This window comes from Lagenorhynchus albirostris, chromosome 6 (assembly GCF_949774975.1).
Source record: "Lagenorhynchus albirostris chromosome 6, mLagAlb1.1, whole genome shotgun sequence".
NCBI classification, from domain to species: Eukaryota; Metazoa; Chordata; class Mammalia; order Artiodactyla; family Delphinidae; genus Lagenorhynchus; species Lagenorhynchus albirostris.
Genome location: NC_083100.1, coordinates 8,507,145 through 8,515,721, shown reverse-complemented (window position 1 = coordinate 8,515,721; position 8,577 = coordinate 8,507,145). Strand labels below are relative to the sequence as shown.

The 8,577-nt window shown below is 52.9% G+C and overlaps 1 long non-coding RNA gene across 1 annotated transcript; it reads left to right on the top strand.

Annotated features, from left to right (window-relative positions):
* Window positions 1–533: 533 nt before the first annotated feature.
* On the top strand, window positions 534–4,261 carry LOC132521611 (uncharacterized). Its single transcript, XR_009540924.1, has 2 exons — window positions 534–2,816; window positions 3,442–4,261. It is a non-coding gene; the product is annotated as an uncharacterized LOC132521611 (long non-coding RNA).
* Window positions 4,262–8,577: the final 4,316 nt, after the last annotated feature.

The window sequence follows — 8,577 nt, the reverse complement described above, 5'->3', positions numbered from 1 at the left end:
TTAAACAATCCTTCTAAGGACTGTTTTTCAGTGGGTTTTACTCTTGGAGAACCTTGGCTTTTCTTTGTGTATGTATATGTGCAAGATGGTGTGTCTGAAATCTCTCACTGGCATGAGATGATGAGAAGCAGCTGAGCTTGGGCAAAGAAGCTTTGGTGGCTTTGTCTCAGTCCTCTCCCCAGCCTCCTTATTTTCTTTGTCATAAATGAGACAACACTTCGGCTTTGCACGGCAAATCCCTTAGAAGTTGCTTAGCTTGATTGTTTCTAGAGCTCAAGTTCCTTTTCTACCCTTTCATTTTTTACAATTAAGAACTGGAAGGGAGGGCCCTTCCAAACCGAACTGCATAATGGGAAGGTCGTAGACTCTGGCTTCAGACTTTGGTTCAGATCCTGATCTTGTCCCTTAGTGGTTTCCTCATTTGTACAGACGAAATAATGTTTATCTCAAGGTTGGGGGATTAAATGATAATGGCTAATTATTACATGCTTACTACATGCTAGATACTAAGAATCACATGTATTATTCCTCACGACAACCCTGTGAACTAGACGCTGTTATCTTGAGATAATCTATCTAGGTTAAAGAACCTAGCACTAACGTATTCCCTAAATTTTAATTGAATCAGAACGGTATGGTCTAACCCCTCATTTTACACATGAAGGCACTTATAATAGTGAAGTGACTGGTTGACATTAAGCACCACTTTTACAGTTGTGTTTCCAGTTCGTCTTTCCACAGAGCTGGTCCCTGGCCTATTAGTTTTCTGGGCATGTTTGATCCAAAGGGCAACAGACCTCCAAATAGCCATTTTTCTGGCTATTCTACTTCCATACTCTGCTCCAAGTTTGTGTCTTCTTCCTCCATACTCTTAAGCCAGTACGCCTTTTCAAAAAGGGATTGTCAATAAAAGCATTATTTCCAAACACCCGTTGCCTCTACAACACAGCCCATTGCTGATGGGCATTTCCCATCTGTTCGCTGGGATCTGGGCAGTTCCTTTGGTGCATGCACTCAGTGATTGCCAAATCAGTGAGTTATTTATTTATAATAAAATTGCATCCGGCAGACAATTACCTTCAGAGATCTTGGGCATTACACAGAGCTGGGACTTGGCAAATAGTTGGACAGATAAAGAGTTTCCCATCAAGTTGTATTCCCACGACCTGGTGTGAGCAGCCTCTGACTCGTGCCATGATCTTTTCTCAGAAGCCCTGATTCATGTTCTAATGATTTAAGAGGTTTATAAGCATACAAGGCTTTCTGCTTATGCTGGGTATGAACTAGCCTCTCCAAAATAAGGAGTAAGCATATCCCTTCCTTTGTTCCTGGATTAGAAGCCTGGTGGGGGTATTCAATCAATCTTTCCTCTGAGCAGCTCCCAGGCGTGTATGATACATGGTTGGCAGGTGATTCGTTGTTCTCCAGTGATTTCCTGTGTGTATGGGATTTTTATCGCCCAGCCAGCTCCTTAAGAGCAAGCCCCAACATATCCCCCAAAGTCCCTGTCACAGTGTTTGAGACATAATGCCTGTTGGCTCCAGGTTAAATAACTGGGGAGTCTGGTGATACACTTGATCCTGATTTATTTCTCTCCATGGCACTTAGAACCACCTTGCCTATCATATGTTCCTTTATTGTCTGTATCCCCTGCTTAGTGTGTAAACTTCCTGGGGACAAGGAGTTTGTTTTTGATGACTGATGTATTCCTAGTGCCTAGAGCAGTTCCTGGCTCATCGTAGGCTCCCAGTAAGTATTAGATGGACAGATGGACAGGTAGATGGACAGACAGACGGTCAGACAGATGGCTGGACCGATGATGGTGCCAAACGTGTATTTAGCTTCTGTGAGCTAGGCACTGTTCAGCACTTTATTCACATTTTACCATTTTCAATCCTCGCAATTCTATCGTGAGCTAAATATTACTAGCCCGTGTTACGCAAAATGGGACTTAGAGAGGATGAGGGTACACAGTAAGTTATGAGACAAATTCAAACCCAGGTCTGACTACAAAACCCGATTCGTTTGCTTCTGCTTATTTAGCCACCATGGCAGTGACTTGACAGAGCTGGAGTCCAACTCAGAAATCAGCCATTTTAGCTGGCACTCAGGTGATCCTGATAGAGATGATCCTGAGACCACGCTGAGAAACACGGTCCTACACAAAGCTGCCTCCAGACTTGGGTCCCCTTGGCGTTTAGACGGGGTGTGGATACGGGGGTAGTGAGGACCCCAGAACCCCTCCAACAGCACAGCCATCAGCAAAAGCCCTCTGTAGAAGACAGATGTCTCCAGCAGCAATGCAGGACATACCTGGAGGCAGAATTATTCCCCAAAGGAAGGGTCCCCAGAAACCAGGTCAGTGGACCAAGTGGCAGGAAGTGAGAATGCTGTCCTGCTGGGGCCCCTTGGGCAGGTCTCGCCTGTGGTACATGTGATACATGGCATCAGGCCCGCTGGCTTCCCTAACTCCAGGCTCGCCTGCACTCACTGTGGCTCTTGCTGCTCACCAGCAAAAAGGACTTCGGGTTTGTCGAACTCTGGTAACAGCCCGTTTAATGAGATGCTTCACTCTCTTCCCCAGAGCCCTGCGGTGGGCATACTGAGGAGCAGGGGCGGCCACGACGCACTGCTTCCCCTGGGAAGTGCCCCACCGGAGCCCCCAGCCTGAGACCTTCTGCGGCTTGCAGTGACCAGGGAGATGCAAGCACATCGCCTTGCCCGAGCAGACAGTGCCTGTGAGCGGATGCCAAACAGTCAGTCCTCGCCCTGGAAACTCCAGGCCCCAAGCCAGCCCCACAGAGGCCTAGACACAGGTGCCTCAGCCTTTCTTCTCGTCAGGGTTCTCAGGGGGGCTGTGTTCACGCAGTCCAGTACCTCCTCAGCCGGCAGCGGGCTCAGGCGGGGCTGGCAGGGCTAAATTGCCCATCAGCGGGCAGAAGTGCATGCTGGAGCCAGCAGGGTAGAAGCCCAGGAAAAAATAATTTCATTTTTCTTAAAATAATTTGATCAACATATATTTGCAATTAAAATAGTCTTTATGGGGAAAATGAATACGCTGTTAGACCTCCTTACATTTATTCTGTGGCTTAGAAATATTTTTATTTTTAATGGGGCCAACGGGGCGTGGGGGAGGCACCATAATCTTTTCAGTGCTTAGAGTCTTTAAAGGTCCTAATCCATCCTGAACAGGGACATGTAATCTGTGCTTAGTCCCTCAACATTCTCAAGCCACTGACTGGTCCAAGACAAAGTCACACTCTGGCAGTGGAGCTGATACTAATAAGGAATATGGAAAAGCATCACATCTGAGGGGAAAGCCAGTGCGACCAAACCAAACTGTGGGAATTAAATCCATAGACTGGCCTTAGCTCACATTTCTGTACCACGTTAGAGAAGGTCTAGGGAGCTCATGCACTCGTGTATTCACCCATTCTCCAGTGAGCTTCTATAACGTTTGCAAACCAGCCGCCATTTGCATCCCTTCTGGGAACGGATGTCTGTGCCTTCCCTGAGGGAACCGCTGACCTCCTAGCTCAGCCCAGCTGCCGGTCAGCACACTCCACCCGCAGGCCTCAGTGACAGGTTCAGGGAAGAGCACACAGCCCATCAGGCCAATCTGAGAAAACAAGACCAATTCTGGGACCTCTGTTCCAACTACTGGGAACCACTCTCTCTTCTACTTTTGACACGCCCTAAAGTTGAGCGTTGCTCCGCAAAGAGCCTGAACATGATGCCAACCCAGAGGAACCCGAGCTCAGAGGCGGATCCAAAGAGCATCACACAAGCTCCGGATCCAGCTGTGTCTCTACCTCCAGACTATGAAGTTCCATGAGTGACAAGCTCTCCTCTTTTTTAAAGCAAAACACAAGGCACTTAGAGTTGAATTTCTGGCATTTGATACCAAAAGACTACTTCAAGAAGAACCATTAAAGAGGGGTGCGATGGGCTAAACTGTGTCCCCTCAAAGTTCGTATAGTGAAGTCCTAACCTCCAGTACCTCAGAATATGACTGTATATGGAGATAGGGCCTGTCAAGAGGTAGTTAAGATGAAATCATATGGGTAGGCCCTAATCCTATGACTAGTGTCCTTACAAGACAGACAACACACAGACCAAGGGGCAACCATGGAAGGAGAGAGCAAGAGGGAGGCCATCTGCAAGCTGCAGAGAGAGGCCTCAGAAGAAACCAAACCTGCCAACACTTGATCTTGGGTTTCCAGCCTCCAGAACTGTAATAAAGTAAAATTCTGCTGTTTAAGCCACCCGGTATCTAGTATTTTGTATGGCAGCCCTAGCAAATTAACACAGAGGGTGTACTAGGGGACAGATGAGGTGATTGAATTGGTGGCGGGGGGTGGGGGGAGTCAGAGGAAACCACTGCAGTCTTCCACCAGGGAGATGAGGCTTGAGCGAAGCAGGAGGCAGAAGCAATAAAGAGAAGAACATGGATCTGAGAGAAATTTTAGGCCAAATTGAACAACTTGGTCACTGACGATGACGAAGTGAGGGTAGGGATATCAAGCTTTTTGCTGGAGCCTGATGGTGCCATGTCCTCCAGGAGAGGGAGCGAAGTCAGAGACACCAAGTGGTGACCGTGAATTATACCTGTGTTTGTCCTCACTGTGTCCCTTACCTCTCCCCACACGGGGTTATTAGCTCCTGGGTCTGGGCTTGGTGGATTCACGTTCATCTCTCCTCCACCCTCACAGCCTGAAGCTGCAGTTCTCAGGAGTGAGGCATAACTGCCCCTGGAAGGGAGGCATTTCCCACATCAGTAGGGTGGAGGCATTTTTAGTTCCCACAATGACTGGGGAACCCAACGGGTGTTCCTGGTGGGAGCCCACCATGCTGGACATCTTGCCGCGCGTGGCTCGGTCTGGTCCAGAACTTTACTAAGAGCTGCTCATCCTTTTGAACTACCCAGTCGCCACCATCACACCCCTGCGCCAGTCTGCAGGGGCAACTGCCTGAGGCCACGTGCATCAGACTGCTTTCTTCTTCCCGTGTAGTCGGCCCAAGTGCTCACATATGGAAAAATACATTGTTTTTTAATAAATTGCATTATCATGATTATTTTAAAATCAGGTGGGTGAGGGGGTTATATTAGCTGGGAATTTCATTTTAGGATAGGAAAGAGGATATTACAAAGCATATGATGGAAGGGGGAGCCTGAGAAGGTGGAGACTCAATACCCAGGGCGACGGCGCAGCCTCCATGGAGAGCGACCCTGAGGCCCCCCGCCTGCTCTTCCCAGCGGGCCAGGCCTCTGCGCAGCCTCTACCCTATAAGGCCATGTGAGGGCTGAGCAGGCAGAGGAAATAAATGGGCTCTCCTCTGGCAGGGGCCTGTAGCTCTCACAGCTTCCTGGAGGGGAGGGGGCTCCCAGAGCCCCCCACCGCCCCCCGAGAGGTCTTGGGCTGCCCCGTGCCCCCTGCCCCCGAGACCTCCGATCAGAGGATCTGGACTGAGCCAGACTTTCAAGGGCAAGTAAAGAATGTTACCTGTCTACAGCCCCTGTTACTTCCTCCAGACAGGTACACACACATTTCCATAGGACAGATGGTTCTAGAAAATGGGAGGCAGGCATACCAGGATCCTGAGGGCTCTTGGGTCCAGGATGATAGAAAACTGTCCCTTGTCTTGGCTCCTTGCCTACACCTGTGTTCTGGGTTCGGCACTGCTGGGGGGAACAGCAAAAGGCCTGCCTGCACCATTGCGTAGCCACAGCTGGCCTGGCCCGAGACCTGGCTTTCCAAAGGCCTGGATAGTTTAGACGCAAGGGCTTCGGGGTTCAAAGCAAGGCCTGGACGCTGGGGAGCAGGGCCTCCATGGTGCACCACCATCAAGGGTGACCCCTGGAGGCAGCGGTGGGTTAGCCAGCACCCCGGGGCTAGCACCCAGCCCCCTTGGAAGGCAGAGCACTGAGACCTTGGGTTCTCATCTGCTCCTCACCCACCCTTACCCCAAAGGACTTATCCAAATATTTCTTCCAAACAAATCCAGTGCTCAGCCTACGAGAAAATCTGGAGAAAGAAATTTCCTTCATCTCCATACAAACGGCACCCGTCACCCTCCCAGCCTGGCCTTGATTTTTGGGCTTCACCACTCACAGCCCAGCTAGGAAACCTTCAGAGCGTCTCCTCCTCTGTCCCCACTGGCCAACAGGCCCAGGGCAAAGGTGCTGCTACCTCTAAGTGGCTCTGGCTTCCCAGCCCGGGAGCTCAAAGGGGTGGATGGAGGCTCACCTCACAGCGGAGGTCCCCCTCCCATGGACTTCTCTCACTCTCCAGTTTTCTCATGTGATCCCTATGGTCCTATATGGCCTATGGTCACTGCAGTCCCAAAGATCTGTGACTCTGACATGGGATGCTGCTGCTAAGAGCTGGCCAGCTGGCCAAGCCTCAGATTGTTGCAGAGTTTGATGATACTGCCCCTCCCGTTCCTTCCTGGATGTGCTCAGCTCCTGCAGACTGACCTCTACCCCTGCAGGTTGACCTCCATCAGGACTATCACAGGTTCTCAGCTGGGCCATATTTGCCTGAACCCTAGGGATGGACAGAGTTCATATCATTTTTCCTGGACAGCTTCTCAGCCCCTCCTCAAAGCAAATACTCAGGGCGGGGGGCGGGGGTTGCCTTAGCTCCATTTACCAGAAACTTCTGAGCCTGGACAAGATGCCGCCACACTGTAGCTGCTCCAACATCTCTGCCTACTTTAGCATCTCCCCCAGGGATCTTGGCAGGCCCTCCTGGGACCCATACAGAGGAGGATGAGGCCACTCCCCTGTCCCAGCGGGAGGGAGGAGGAGGTCACCGAGCTGGCCGCTGAGGCAGTGTCTGTGTCCCCTCTTCCCTCCTCCATGCTAGGGAGCTCCGCCCCACGCCCACAGGCAGGGAAGCTGGGAGGCAGCCAGCCCTGCCCAGGGAGCCTGTGGGAGTCCAGACTCTTCCTTGTGGGTCATCAACTCGAACATGCTCAGCACAGAAGCAGCCTTCATCTTATACACACAAAGCCATTTTAAAGAGTCAAGGACAGGGTGCAGCCAGGCCTCAGGAGAGAGGGGAACCAGACCCTTGGGCCCCAGACTCCAGGGAGAGCGCTCCCACAGGGCTTCGCTCGTCCTCCCTGCCTCTCCACCCAGGCCGCCGCTCGCTGCTCCCGGGCCCAGGTCACAGGTCCCGCCACAGGGAGAGCTGGCTTCCGGTCCCCGCCCCACACAGAGCCCCTGGCAGAGCCCAGAGGAGAGAGACAGAAGCCGAGAACTGAAAGCACTGCTGGGATCCTCCTTCCCGCTCTGCCTGAGGGAGGCGGGCTGCGCCTGACTTCCCTGTGATGGGAGCCAGGAAAAGTCGCTTTTGGCTGAAGCTGTTTCAAGACAGGTTTCTGTCACTGGACGTGAAGGAGTCCTCTGCGTCCCTGGCGCGACTCTGTAAGGAGTTGAGGCCGGGAGGAAAAGGGACAGGGCCAGAGAGCTTGTAATGAGGGAAGGCGGGGTTGGCCTGCGCTGCTGTGCCCCAGGCCGCTCCAGTGTCTTTGCCCCGACTTCCTTCCCAGGGTCAGGGCTGGGGGCCGGTCGCGGGAGGAAAACAGTGATGCCCGGGCCGCCCGGGTGGGGACTGTCTCCGCTCCAGAGCGCCTGTGATTTCTGGGAACCGCTCTGCACTCTGACCGCCGGGCTGGCACAGCCCGAGTCCAGGTTCCTGGAAATGACCGCGGGAGGAGGCGCGGGTGCGCCTGGGGCCCGGCAGGAGCCGAACTTCCACCTGGGCGGAGCCCAGGTCAGGTCCGACGGCTGCTGTCTTAAGCTCTACCCAGGCCCCGCGCTGACCCCATCCTTCCCAGGCCCGAGGTCACTGCAGTGACGCCCCCACCCCCACCCCCACTGGGTGAAAACTCCGTGGGCGTCTTGCTTGCTTCCTCTCGGGGCGGAGCGGCTGCGTTGGTGATCGCGGCTCCACCTGGTCCCCGCGCCAGCCAGCCAGACGCGCGGGCGGGCGGCGTTTGTGCGGCTTCCAGAGCAGGGCGGGCGGCGGGCGCAGATCCGGCCTCACAGAGCCCAGCTCTCCGCGCCGCGCCGGGGGCCGGGGGATGCTCGCTTCCGCTCCCGCCCAGAGCCCGCGCAACCCGAGACCTTCAAGTCCAGCGGCTCCCACACTTGGGGCGCCCATCAGTCCCAGTCGCCTAGATTGCTGGGCCCCACCCAGAGTTTCTGATTCGGCAGGTCTGGGTGAGGCCTGAGAATGTGCATTTCTAACAAGCTCCCAGATGCTGCTGCGGCAGCTGATCTGGGGACCACACATGGGAAAACCAGTGGGTCATCCTCCCAAATTCTCTCCTCACCGGCCATAGTTTCACTTTTGGCTTCAGATGTCTATTAGCAGTAAAAGGCTTCATCCAGGGGCAGCAAGGAGTTCTATGTCTTACCCTTGACCTCAGGTTCAACTGAGCTCATGGGACATTAAATATAGGTGGGGAGAAGGGTGAAAAGGGAGATTCAGCGTTACTATGTGCATCTTCTATCATCAGGAATTATTCTTTTCACTGTCATGATTAACCAACTATTTAGTAGCCCAG